The following is a 15,238-nucleotide window of genomic DNA, read 5'->3' as shown; positions in this document are numbered from 1 at the left end:
ATGTATGTATGTATGTCTGTATCTATATATGTATGTATGTATGTCTGTATCTATATATGTATGTATGTGTGTATGTCTGTATGTATATACTGTATGTATGTATGTCTGTATTTATGTATATACTGTATGTATGTATGTTTGTATTTATGTATATACTGTATGTATATATGTTAGTATACTTGTCTGTATCTATATATGTATGTATGTATGTATGTCTGTATCTATATATGTATTTTGTATGTATGTCTGTATCTATATATGTATGTATGTATGTCTGTATGTATGTCTGTATCTATATATGTATGTATGTCTGTATCTATACATGTATGTATGTCTGTATCTATATATGTATGTATGTATGTATGTCTGTATCTATATATGTATGTATGTATGTATGTATGTATGTATATACTGTATGTCTGTATCTATATATGTATGTATGTATGCCTGTATCTATATATGTATGTATGTATGTATATACTGTATGTATGTATGTATGTATGTATGTCTGTATATACTCTATGCATGTATGTATGTATGTATGTATGTATGTATGTATGTATGTATGTCTGTATGTCTGTATCTATATATGTATGTCTGTATGTCTGTATATACTGTATGTATGTATGTATGTATGTATGTATGTATGTATGTTTGTCTGTATGTCTGTATATACTGTATGTATGTATGTCTGTATCTATATATGTATGTATGTCTGTATGTATGTCTGTATCTATATATGTATGTATGTATGTATGTCTGTATCTATATATGTATGTATGTCTGTATCTATATATGTATGTATGTCTGTATCTATATATGTATGTATGTATGTATGTCTGTATCTATATATGTATGTATGTCTGTATGTATGTATATACTGTATGTATGTATTTATGTATGTCTGTATGTCTGTATATACTGTATGTATGTATGTATGTCTGTATGTCTGTATCTATATATGTATGTCTGTATGTATGTCTGTATCTATATATGTATGTATGTATGTATGTATGTATGTATGTCTGTATCTATATATGTATGTATGTCTGTATCTATATATGTATGTATGTCTGTATGTCTGTATCTATATATGTATGTCTGTATGTATGTCTGTATCTATATATGTATGTATGTATGTATGTCTGTATCTATATATGTATGTATGTCTGTATCTATATATGTATGTATGTATGTATTTATGTATGTATGTATGTCTGTATCTATATATGTATGTATGTCTGTATCTATATATGTATGTATATATGTCTGTATCTATATATGTATGTTTGTATGTCTGTATGTATTTATATACTGCATGTATGTATGTATGTATGTTTGTATTTATGTATATACAGTATGTATATATGTTAGTATACTTGTCTGTATCTATATAAGTATGTATGTATGTATGTCTGTATGTATGTCTGTATCTATATATGTATGTATGTATGTGTATGTATGTATATGTATGTATGTGTGTATGCATGTATGTATGTATGTATGTCTGTATCTATATATGTATGTATGTATGTATGTATGTATGTATGTGTGTATGTCTGTATCTATCTATATATGTATGTATGTGTGTGTATGTATGTATATGTGTGTATGTATGCATGTATGTATGTATGTCTGTATCTATATATGTATGTATGTATGTATGTATGTCTGTATCTATATATGTATGTATGTATGTATGTATGTCTGTATCTATATATGTATGTATGTCTGTATGTATGTCTGTATCAATATATGTATGTATGTCTGTATGTCTGTATCTATATATGTATGTATGTCTGTATGTATGTCTGTATCTATATATATGTATGTATGTATGTCTGTATGTCTGTATCTATATATGTATGTATGTCTGTATGTATGTCTGTATCTATATATGTATGTATATATGTCTGTATGTCTGTATCTATATATGTATGTATGTATGTATGTCTGTATGTCTGTATCTATATATGTATGTATGTCTGTATGTATGTCTGTATCTATATATGTATGTATGTATGTATGTATGTATGTCTGTATCTATATATGTATGTATGTCTGTATGTATGTCTGTATCTATATATGTATGTATGTATGTATGTCTGTATCTATATATGTATGTATGTCTGTATGTATGTATTTTGTATGTATGTCTGTATATACAGTATGTATGTCTGTATCTATATATGTATGTATGTATGTCTGTATCTATATATGTATGTATGTATTTTGTATGTCGGTATATACTGTATGTATGTATGTATGTTTGTATTTATGTACATACAGTATGTATATATGTTAGTATACTTGTCTGTATCTATATATGTATGTATGTATGTATGTCTGTATGTATGTCTGTATCTATATATGTATGTATGTATGTCTGTATCTATATATGTATGTATGTATGTATGTCTGTATCTATATATGTATGTATGTATGTATGTATGTATGTATGTATGTATGTCTGTATCTATATATGTATGTATGTATGTATGTATGTATGTATGTATGTCTGTATCTATATATGTATGTATGTGTGTGTATGTATGTATATGTATGTATGTGTGTGTATGTATGTATATGTATGTATGTATGTATGTATGCATGTATGTATGTCTGTATCTATATATGTATGTATGTATGTCTGTATGTCTGTATCTACATATGTATGTATGTATGTATCTATGTATGTATGTATGTATCTATATATGTATGTATGTATGTATGTATGTCTGTATCTATATATGTATGTATGTATGTATGTCTGTATCTATGTATGTATGTATGTATGTATGTATGTCTGTATCTATATATGTATGTATGTATGTCTGTATGTCTGTATCTATATATGTATGTATGTTTATGTATGTCTGTATCTATATATGTATGTATGTATGTCTGTATGTCTGTATCTATATATGTATGTATGTCTGTATGTCTGTATCTATATATGTATGTATGTATGTCTGTATCTATATATGTCTGTATGTATGTCTGTATGTCTGTATCTATATATGTATGTATGTATGTCTGTATGTATGTATGTCTGTATCTATATATGTATGTATGTCTGTATGTATGTATTTTGTATGTATGTCTGTATATACAATATATATGTATGTATGTATGTATGTCTGTATCTATATATGTATGTATGTATGTCTGTATCTATATATGTATGTATGTATGTATGTCTGTATCTATATATGTATGTATGTCTGTATCTATATATGTATGTATGTATGTATGTCTGTATCTATATATGTATGTATGCATGTCTGTATCTATATATGTATGTATGTATGTCTGTATCTATATATGTATGTATGTATTTTGTATGTCTGTATGTATGTCTGTATCTATATATGTATGTATGTATGTATGTCTGTATCTATATATGTATATATTTATTTTGTATGTATGTCTGTATATACTGTATGTATGTATGTATGTTTGTATTTATGTACATACAGTATGTATATATGTTAGTATACATGTCTGTATCTATATATGTATGTATGTATGTATGTATGTCTGTATGTATGTCTGTATCTATATATGTATGTATGTATGTCTGTATCTATATATGTATGTATGTATTTTGTATGTATGTCTGTATTTACTGTATGTATGTATGTATGTTTGTATTTATGTACATACAGTATGTATATATGTTAGTATGCATGTCTGTATCTATATATGTATGTATGTATTTTGTATGTATGTCTGTATATACTGTATGTATGTATGTATGTTTGTATTTATGTATATACAGTATGTATATATGTTAGTATACTTGTCTGTATCTATATATGTATGTATGTCTGTATCTATATATGTATGTATGTATGTATTTCTGTATCTATATATGTATGTATGCATGTCTGTATGTCTGTATATACTGTATGTATGTATGTTTGTATTTATGTATAAATGTCTGTATGCATGTATGTATATATGTATATATGTCTGTATGTCTGTATATACTGCATGTATGTATGTATGTTTGTATTTATGTATATACAGTATGTATATATGTTAGTATACATGTCTGTATCTATATTTGTATGTATGTATTTTGTATGTATGTCTGTATCTATATATGTATGTATGTATGTATGTATGTATGTATGTATGTATATATGCATGTATATATGTATGTATCTATTTATGTATGTATTTAAATATGTATGTACATTGCCCTCCACTAATATTGGCACCCTTGGTAAATATGAGCAAAGAAGACTTTACTGTTTAACCTTTTGATATTTAGTTAAAAAAATACACCAAAATATATTTGAAGTATATTCCCATTGATATTTTAATGTTTTTTAGTACAACTGGGTGACTAGGAACAGGAAAGAGTTCAACCATGACTTCCTGTTTTTACAGGGGTAGAAATATGAGGTAACACATAGACTAAATTTCCTCAGTCATTCATCACAACGGGTACCTAGGAATATAGCTGTCCATTTCCACAATCAGGGCAATAATTAAGAAGTTTCAGTCAACTGGAAATGTTATGAATCATCCTAGAAGAGTATGTGTATCTATATTGTCCAAACATACTGTGAGGATGGTTTGAGTGGCCAAAATATCTCCAAGGATCACAGCTGGAGAATCGCAGTCTGCCAACAAAGTTTTTTTTATTTTTTATAGATATATTATCTGACATATAATCATAATCATCAAATAAGGAAAGAGCAATGTTATATCTTCTTCATGCCCCTTCATTTTACATTTTTACAATTCTCCAACCAATATGATAGCTTTTACCAAAATTGTTGGATTTTTGAACACAACCATAGGCAATGCATTAGATTTAGACTATCTATACTACATTTATGGCATTGTTTCTCTTTTATTTTAAACCATCTTTATACTATATCTGGTGTATAATATGCCATATGTAATATTTTCAAATGAGATTCTCGTAAATTTGCTGATAGAGTAGAACTTAGTACTCTTTTAATACATTTTTGTATATTTTTAATGTCCTTATTTATCAATTCAGATAATTGTTTACTTGCTGTTATAATAACTTAGAAGGTGTTTTTCCCTGTTTATTTCTGTTTGTAAATTATCTTAGTTTTCCTTTTACCTTTTTGCCAGTACTTAATACAATCTTTAATTTTATTATATTCTGAATAAGATTGTGAATGTTTAAACAGCTCTTTCACATAATTCCTTATTTGTAAGTATGAAAACAACTTATTATTAATTAAACCAAATTCCTCTATTAGACTGTCAAATGTTTTTTTTTCTTACCAGATGTTTTTAAATATGACTTTCTGTTTCACGGGGGTGTAAATATGAGGTAATAAAGGCCAAATTTCCTAAGTTATTCATCACAATGGGTACGACCAAGGAATATAGCTGTGATGTGCAGCAAAAGGTTGTTGAGCTTCACAAAACTGAAAGTCGCTATAAGAAAATAGCAAAAGCTTAGAAAATGCCCATTTCCACAATCAGGGCAATAATTAAAAAGTTCCAGTCAACTGGAAATGTTATGAATCAACCTGGAAGAGGATGTGTGCCTTTATTTTCTCAACACACTGTGAGGATGGTTTGAGTAGCCAAAATATCTCCAAGGATCACAGCTGGAGAATTGCAGAAGTTAGATGCGTCTTGGGGTCAGAAAGTCTCCAAAACCACAATCCGATGTTACCTACATAACCACAAGTTGTTTGGAAGGGTTTCAAGAAAAAAGTCTCTACTCTTATCCAAAAACAAACTCAAGCCTCTTCAGTTTGCTTTTGTCAGGTACAGGAGCAAATGGAACCCCAATGACTTGGGATAATAGTATGAAAGAATATAGGTAATCCAAAATCAAAACCCAGTAAACAAGCCAAAGGTCAGTACAGGCAGCAAAGGTTCTTAAGTGAATAGACAGGCAAAGGTCAGGGCAGGTAGCAAAGGTTCAAAGGTGATTAAACAGGCAAAAGTCAGGTCACGATAAAGAGCAACAAAACAGTGAGTTGAACACTAGGAAACACACTCAATAACTGAGTAGTGGGTAGTGTAAACAGCAGTGCTTTATGTGGAAACAGTAATGACTGACAGCTGGCAGGGGTGTGTGAACATACGTCTCCCTTACTAGTGATGCAGGTTAGGAGCTGACAGGGAGCATCTCATTGAAGGGGGCATGGTCACGTGACATCGGGCTGATGTCACGTTCACGCCCACAGACATCGTAACTGCTGTAGAGCATGGCGGCCACCATGTTGGAAGAGTAATTTCAGCCCACCGTACCGCTTATTGTGTGACCATGACCCTGAAGAAGAACTTTGTGATTCTCCAATGGCGGTAAGCCATGCCGCATTACAGCTAGACATTACTGGAACTTTAAATGGGATCAGTTTCTATGGTCAGATGAAACCAAAATAGAGCTTTTTGGCAATAAAAAAGGTTTAGCGCACACTCGGCTAGATTACGAGTTTTTCGTTACGGTTTTAACTCTGAAAAAATGGCCATTTCAGCGTAAAAACAGTAACTCAGCTATTACGAGTCTTGTCGCTATAGCTATCCCACAACATTTTAGCCTTGAAATTCAAATCAGCCAATAGGATGAGAGCTACTGAAATCCTATTGGCTGTTCAAAACAGCCAATAGGATGATAGCTAATGAAATTCTACTGGCTATTCAAATTAGCCAATAGAATTTCAGTAGCTCTCATCCTATTGGCTGATTTGAACAGTCAATAGGATTTCAGTAGCTCTCCTCCTATTGGCTGATTTGAATTTCAAGAATCAAATCAGTCAATTGGAATGCAAGGGATGCCATTTTGAAAAGGCTCTCTTGCATTGAAGATCCAGTGTTCGGCGATGACTGTATGAAGAGGACGCTCCGCGCCGGATGTCTTCAAGGATGGATCCGCTCCAAACCGCCAGAATGAAGATAGAAGACGACGCATGGATGAAGACTTCTCACTGCTTGGATGAAGACTTCTCATGGCCTGGATGAGGATGGATGTCCAGACTTCAGAAACTGTGAGTGGATCTTCGGGGGTGATTTTTTTTTTAGATCAGGGTTTGGGCTTTTTTAAAAGAGCTGAATGCCCTTTTCAGGGCAATGTAAAAGAGCTGAATGCCCTTTTAAGGGCAATGCCTATACAAATGCCCAATGGGTAGCTTAGGTTTTTGTTAGAGTTAGTTTTTTTTATTTTGGGGGGTTGGTTTGGTGGTAGGTCCTTGTATTTTTTCAATGTAAAAGAGCTGATTTCTTTAGGGCAATGCCATACAAAAGGCCCTTTTAAGGGCTATTGATAGTTTATTGTAGGCTAGGGTTTTTGTTATTTTGGGGGGGCTTTTTTATTTTTATAGGGCTATTAGATTAGGTGTAATTGTTTTTATATTTGATAATTTTGTTTGCTATTTTTCGTAATATAGTATTTGTTATTTTTTGTAATTTTAGACTTAAATTGTTTTAGTAGTGTTAGTTTTTTTAATGCGTAATTTAGTTTTTTTTAATTGATAGTTATTTTAATTTTAGTAAAATTGTTATGTTAGGTTAATTGTTAGTTTAAACTTAGTTTTTTTAATTTCACAGGTATGTTTTTATTTATTTTAAGATAGGGATATTGTAATTTTAATATAAAGTTAGGGGTTTGTTAGGTTTAGGGGTTAATAGTTTAATTTAGTTTTTTGCGATGTGGGGGGCTAGCGATTCAGGGGTTAATAGGTTTATTTAGTGGCGGTGATGTGGAAGGCCAGATGTTTAGAGGTTAATAACTTTTATTAGTGGCGGCGATGTTGGGGAGCGGCGGAATAGGGGTTAATAACTTTTTGAGGTATGGAGCTTATCGCACACACAAGGAGGCTTTTCAGAAACTTGTAATGGCAGCGCTATGGAGGATGAAATAACGCAACTTTTGTTGCATTCATTTTGCAACCTCTATAGCTCAAAACTGGTAATCTAGGTGACTGAGAGGTAGCGATCTGAAAAGTACCTCATGCCCACGGTTAAATATGGTGGTGAATCTTTAATGTTTTGGGGCTATTTTTCTGCCAGAGGACCTGGACATTATGTTAGGATAAATAGCATCATGGACACTATTATATAACAACAAATATTAAATGAACACATGACTGCCTCTGTAGAAAGCTTAACATGGGCAGTAGTTGGATTTTACAGCAGAACAATGATCCAAATCATACATCAAAATCAACGCAAAAATGGTTTACTGACAATAAAATCAAGGTCCTGCCACGGCCATCCCAGTCCCCTGACTTGAACCCCATAAAAAAAACTGTTGGGTGAACTGAAGAGGAGAGTCCACTAGTGCCGTTGAGCTCGAATATTGAAGGATCTAGAGAGATTCTTTATGGACGAATGGTCTCAGATCCCTTTCCTATTATTATCCACCCTCATCAGGCATTATAGGAGAAAACTCATAGATGTTACCTGTGGTCGGGCTTGCAATACTATAGTTGGCAGTACAGTAACTTGTGTCACTCTTGCAATACTATAGTTGGCAGTACAGTAACTTGTGTCACTCTTGCAATACTATAGTTGGCAGTACAGTAACTTGTGTCACTCTTACAATACTATAGTTGGCAGTACAGTAACTTGTGTCACTCTTGCAATACTATAGTTGGCAGTACAGTAACTTGTGTCACTCTTGCAATACTATAGTTGGCAGTACAGTTACCTGTGGTTGGTCTTGCAATTTTACACCCTGTTCCAAATTATTATGCCAATGATATCTTTCACATTTACCTAAATAATTGATGTAAACAACAGTCAGCATAATTCTCATGTTATCAACTATTAAGAGTACAATTCAAATTTTATTGAACAAACCTCCTAATGATAACAGTATTTATTTTTCAAAATAAAAAACTTACAATGCACTGTTCCAAATTATTACGCACAGTAGGTTTCAATACACTTTATAGGTTGTAAAGAACTAAAAATTGTCATTTGTTGTGTTTGCAACATATTTACTGAAATCAAAAGCTATTTCAATCAAACTTTGAACAACATTTTAACTTTTTAAACATTTTAACAGGTCACGTTACATTTTAACATAGGACCCCTTGTTTGATAGCAGCTTCACAAGTCTTGCATCCATTGAACTTGTGAGTTTTTGGACAGTTTCTGCTTGAATTTGTTTGCAAGATGTCAGAATAGCCTCCCAGAGCTGCTGTTTGGATGTAAACTGCCTCCCACCCTCATAGATCTTTTGCTTGAGGATGCTCCAAAGGTTCTCAATAGGATTGAGGTCAGGGGAGGATGGAGGCCACACCATGACTTTCTCTCCTTTTATCCCCATAGCAGCCATTGATGCAGAGGTATTCTTTGCAGCATGAGATGGTGCATTGTCATGCATGAAGATGATTTTATTACGGAAAGCATAGTTCTTCCTTCTGTACCAGGGAAGGAAGTGGTCAGTCAGGAACTCCACATACTTTGCAAAGGTCATCTTTACACCTTTGGGGACCCTAAAGGGGCCGACCAGCTCTTTTCCCATGATTCCGGCCCAAAACATGACTCCACCACAGCCTTGCTGACGTTTTAGCCTTGTTGGAACAGGGTGGCCGTCCACCAACCATCCACTACTCCATCCATCTGGACCATCCAGGGTTGCACGGCACTCATCAGTGAAAAGGACTGTTTGAAAATTAGTCTTCATGTATTTTTCTGCCCAACGCAGCCATTTCTGCTTGTGAGCATTGGTTAGTGGTGGCTGAATGGAAGGTTTATGCACAGTTGCAAGCCTCTGGTGGACTCTACGCCTTGATGTCCGTGGGACAGCAGCTTCAAATATCTGTTTGCTGCTATGTAATGTTATTTTAGCAGCTGCTCTCTTGATCCGATGCATGGATCTGGCAGAAATCTTCCTCAATGTGCCTTTATCTTAACGAACCCGTCTGTGCTCGGAATCAACCAAAAATCTCTTAATAGTGCAATGATCACGCTTAAGTTTTCGTGAAATATCTCATGTTTTCATACCTCGTCCAAAGCATTGAACTATTTCACTCTTTTCGGCAGCAGAGAGATCCTTTTTCTTTCCCATGTTGCTTGAAAATGGTGCTCTGCTTAATAATGTGGAACACCCTCCTTTAGTAGTTTTTCCTTTAATTGGGCTCACCTGGCAATCTAATTATCACAGTTGTCCGAGATTCTTTTCAGTGATCAAAAGAGCCCTGAGACACAATGCCATTCATGAGTTAAACTGAAAAAAAATATTTAATCTTTGTGACACTTAAATAGAATTTGCATAATAATTTGGAACAGGGTGTATAGTTGGTAGTAGAGTTTCCTGTGTCAGTCTTGCAATACAATAGTTGGTAGTAGAGTTTCCTGTGATTGGTCTTGCAATACTATAATTGGCAGTACAGTTATCTGTGTCAATTTTGCAATACTATAGTTGGACATACAGTTACCTGTGAAAGTTCATACAAAACTATTGCCTAGATTACGAGTTCTGCGTTAGCTTTAAAAAGCAGGGTTAAGGAGTCCTAACGCTGCTTTTTAACGCCTACTGGTATTAAAAGTATGGCAGGTACAGGTGTACCGCTCACTTTTTTTCTGCGACTTTTCCATACCGCAAATCCCCTTACGTCAATTGCGTATCCTATCTTTTTAATGGGATTTGCCTAACGCTGGTATTACAAGTCTTGGAGAAAGTGAGCGGTACAGCCTCTACCTCCAAGATTCCTATCACATATAAAAGTCAGTAGTTAAGAGTTTTATGGGCTAACGCCGGAACATAAAGCTCTTAACTACAGTGCTACAAAGTACACTAACACCCATAAACTACCTATAAACCCCTAAACCGAGGCCCTCCCGCATCGCAAACACTATAATAAAATTATTTAACCCCTAATCTGCCGACCGGACATCGCCGCCACCTACATTATACCTATGAACCCCTAATCTGCTGCCCCTAACATCGCCGACACCTACATTATATTTATTAACCCCTAATCTGCCCCCCCCAACGTCGCAGCCACCTACCTACACTTATTAACCCCTAATCTGCTGACCAGACATCGCCGCCACTATATTAAATGTATTAACCCCTAAACCGCCAAACTCCCGCCATGCAAACACTATAATAAATTTTATTAACCCCTAATCTGCCGTCCCTAACAACGCCGCCACTTACCTACAATTATTAACCCCTAATCTCCCGCCCCAAACGTCGCCGCTACTATAATAAAGTTATTAACCCCTAAACCTAAGTCACCAGAGGAGACGGTAGGGATCAGAGTGACCCTCCAGACAATAAACCTCAGGGAAATAAGAGCATCCTAGGAAACTTTCATACATATAACTGTCCCCGGCCTCACTTCTGCTCATATCCAAGTAAGAGAATTTGACTACCTTAAGAAAACAGTTCATCACAAGAAGAAAAACATCACTAAGAGGATCATAACTAAAGAAAAGAAAAATCCTGAATAAATGTCACATATATTCCCACCTTGAGAGAATGAAAGCATAGATGAATAAACATCAGAAGCTAAGTGTAAATCCCTCTCCCTCTATATATCATCTCTAAAACTGCCTCTCAAACAGTCTATCTAGCCCCAAAAATGTGGTGACTATCTAAATATATCAAATATATTAAACATATCAGATTGCTAACTTAACATTGGCCCGTTAAAAAGACCAATTCACCGTATTGATATTAACCATCATACTTATATATGAGGACAACTATAAAAAGCTCATATTTGAGAACACTTATAGATTCCAATATGTAACAACATCAGAGAAGGGAAAAGATTTCGCCTATAAATCCTCCGGTAATTTAGAAACTCTAATGAAAAAATTAGCTTTGATGATTATGGTCTATATTTGAGACCTCCCCCACTTGATAACTTCAGAAAAAGAAACCACATAGAAACAACTGAACATGGGGTTCTAATCCCATAACCGAGTGGCCCTTATGATCGGCCCTCTAATACTTAATAAAGGGGCATATACAGATTTCTAACAAAAATCCAATATACCCAATACCAACAATAGACAGAACATCTAATTTATTAGAGAAGAATCATTCACCCAGTCCTCCAAAAAATCTAAGCTATAATAAAAATTAGAGCTATAATTTAAGCTAAAATCTAAGCTGGATAATCAGAAAGAATTCAAAAAAACAAAAAACAAAAATTGATAATAAATAACCGAAGAATAACCGACAAGAAAAAGTATAACATCTAACCCCCATTTTAATCAGATGAAAAAAACAAAGTACGGGTCTATTGAAATCTCTATATACCACCAATATGTCATTCTCCCTTTAAATATGTCTAATACAGCATAAGACTGAAGCTTAAAATGCTAAGAATGTACAATGCAAAAAGTCTGTATAAAAAGTATGTATGCACTTGTTTCAATATTTATATAATATCTATTGTTTTAAATCTCTATTTCTATTTTTAATGTATTATTATTATTATTCAATCTTCGACTTTGTGGATGTTACACACAATCTCTATATCATATTGACCAGACCGCATAAAAGAATATATCCAATTTACAATTAACATACATTGAAAATAGTATGGAAATCGTCATCAAGAAATATTGGACCAATGAGAAAAGGGAACTAATACACACCCCCACATGTAATAGGGAGTTGGAATCTATTCACATGACCGAAATATACCACCAATAGTAAGAGGCATAGAACACACGCCCTAAGTCGGACCAATCAGATCACTAGAAAATCGGAACTCATAAGAAAACATTAAACAAAACATACCAAACTATATAGATTTAAGACACAAGTTTCTATTCCAAACTTTGAATAAAACAAAGTGAATGGATAAGTCTTTTCATACACGATACTAACTAATTATCGTCACCCGAAACCGGAAGTGGGAAACTGCACTTCCGGTAATACGAAAATACACAAGGGTATAAAAAGACGCAAAAAATTAGCTAAAACCAGTCTTGATAAAGGTCAATGCCTGACCGAAACGCGTCGACTGGTAAGTGATACTCTGATAGGGAGCTATTTTGTAAAACGTCTGCACTATTATTGTTCTTGTTTCTTTGACAGAAAGGATCAATATGGCAGAACACTGAACTGACCGATTGGGTCATCACTTAGGAGTCCTATCTACATCTCACACTTGAAAAAAACACTGGGAGGAATACCACCACATCTATTTGGGACATACAAGTACATTTCTTCATTTTTTCATTTTTTAATTTTAATTTTTCCAATCTGACATTCTCCATTGTTGTTTGACTGTTAACTTTTCTCAGGACTATTTTGGATTTTTGGATTTTTTGTATTTTATATAAATTATATTTTTATATGGCTTTTTTGGAGTTTGCCATTATGTTCTAACACTTGAATCACCAAATCGCACACTTACACTTCAATTTAAGGATTGCTGGTTGTGTTTACATCGTTGGTTTACACTATTCTTTGTTAACCTTTGTTAGCATCATCTTTTCAACTTTTTTCACACCAATTTATATTTTTTTCACACCAATTTGTTACAAGAGCACTCACACTCTATCAAACAACATTCAATCTACCCTCCTTAGCACTGTCGACATAATTAGACAGCCACTCATTAAGATACACAGCTTGTACCATTGCTCACAACAAATCAGATTTCCATACCAATCGAAGTATTGATCAAGTTTTTGATACATCTGTTTTTACTTATTGCTTTTATTTATTGTTTTACTTATTGTTAAATCTTGAATCCAGGATATATATATAATTTATATATTTTTATGTACTCCAGACATATTTTAATTGTTTTCTATATTTATTGTAATAAATGATATATTTTCACTTAGACCCAGCCTTTGTCCTTTTGGCGCTTTAATAATTTTCTCTTTGATTATCCCCTAAGTCTAACCTAAGTCTAACATCCCCTAAGTTATATATAAATTAAATAAATCTAAATAAAATTACTATAATTAAATAAATTAATCCTATTTAAAACGAAATACTTACCTATAAAATAAGCCCTAATATAGCTACAATATAACTAATAGTTACATGGTAGCTATTTTAGGATTTATATTTATTTTACAGGCAACTTTGTATTTATTTTAACTAGGTACAATAGCTATTAAATAGTTAATAACTATTTAATAGCTACCTAGTTAAAATAATTACAAAATTACCTGTAAAATAAATCCTAACATAAGTTACAAATACACCACCTAACACTACACTATCAATAAATTAATTAAATAAATTAACTACAATTATGTAACATAAAATACAATTAAATAAACTAAACTATATTACAAAAAAAACAAACACTAAATTACAAAAAATAAAAAAATATTACAAGAATTTTAATCTAATTACACCTAATCTAAGCCCCCTAATAAAATAAAAAATCCCCCAAAAATAATAAAATTCCCTATCCTAAACTAAATTACAAAGTAATCAGCTCTTTTACCAGCCCTTAAAAGGGCTTTTTGAGGGGCATTGGTAAAAGAGCTGATTACTTTGTAATTTAGGATAGGGTAGGGCATTAGTTTAAACTTCTTGTATTTTTTGTTATTTTCTGTAATTTAGTGTTTGTTTGTTTTTGTATTATAGTTTAGTTTATTTAATTGTATTTTAGTTTAGATAATTGTAGGTAATGTATTTAATTAATTTATTGATAGTGTAGTGTTAGGTGTATTTGTAACTTATGTTAGGATTTATTTTACAGGTAATTTTGTAATTATTTTAACTAGGTAGCTATTAAATAGTTAATACCTATTTAATAGCTATTGTACCAAGTGAAAATAAATACAAAGTTGCCTGTAAAATAAATATAAATCCTAAAATAGCAACCATGTAACTATTAGTTATATTGTAGCTATATTAGGGTTTATTTTATAGGTAAGTATTTAGTTTTAAATAGGATTAATTTATTTAATTATAGTAATTTTATTTAGATTTATTTAAATTATATTTAACTTAGGGGTGTTAGGGTTAGGGTTAGACTTAGGTTTAGGGGTTAATAACTTTATTATAGTAGCGGCGACGTTGGGGGCGGGAGATTAGGAGTTAATAATTGTAGGTAAGTGGCGGCGATGTTAGGGACGGCAGATTAGGGGTTAATAACATTTATTATAGTGTTTGCAAGGCGGGAGTGTGGCGGTTTACGGGTTAATACATTTATTATAGTGGCGGCGATGTCCGGTCAGCAGATTAGGGGTTAATAAGTGTAGGTAGGTGGCGGCGAAGTTGGGGGGGGGCAGATTAGGGGGTAATAAATATAATATAGGTGTTGGCGATGTTAGGGGCAGCAGA

Source organism: Bombina bombina, chromosome 2 (assembly GCF_027579735.1).
Source record: "Bombina bombina isolate aBomBom1 chromosome 2, aBomBom1.pri, whole genome shotgun sequence".
NCBI classification, from domain to species: domain Eukaryota; kingdom Metazoa; phylum Chordata; class Amphibia; order Anura; family Bombinatoridae; genus Bombina; species Bombina bombina.
This window is presented reverse-complemented; position numbering follows the sequence as displayed.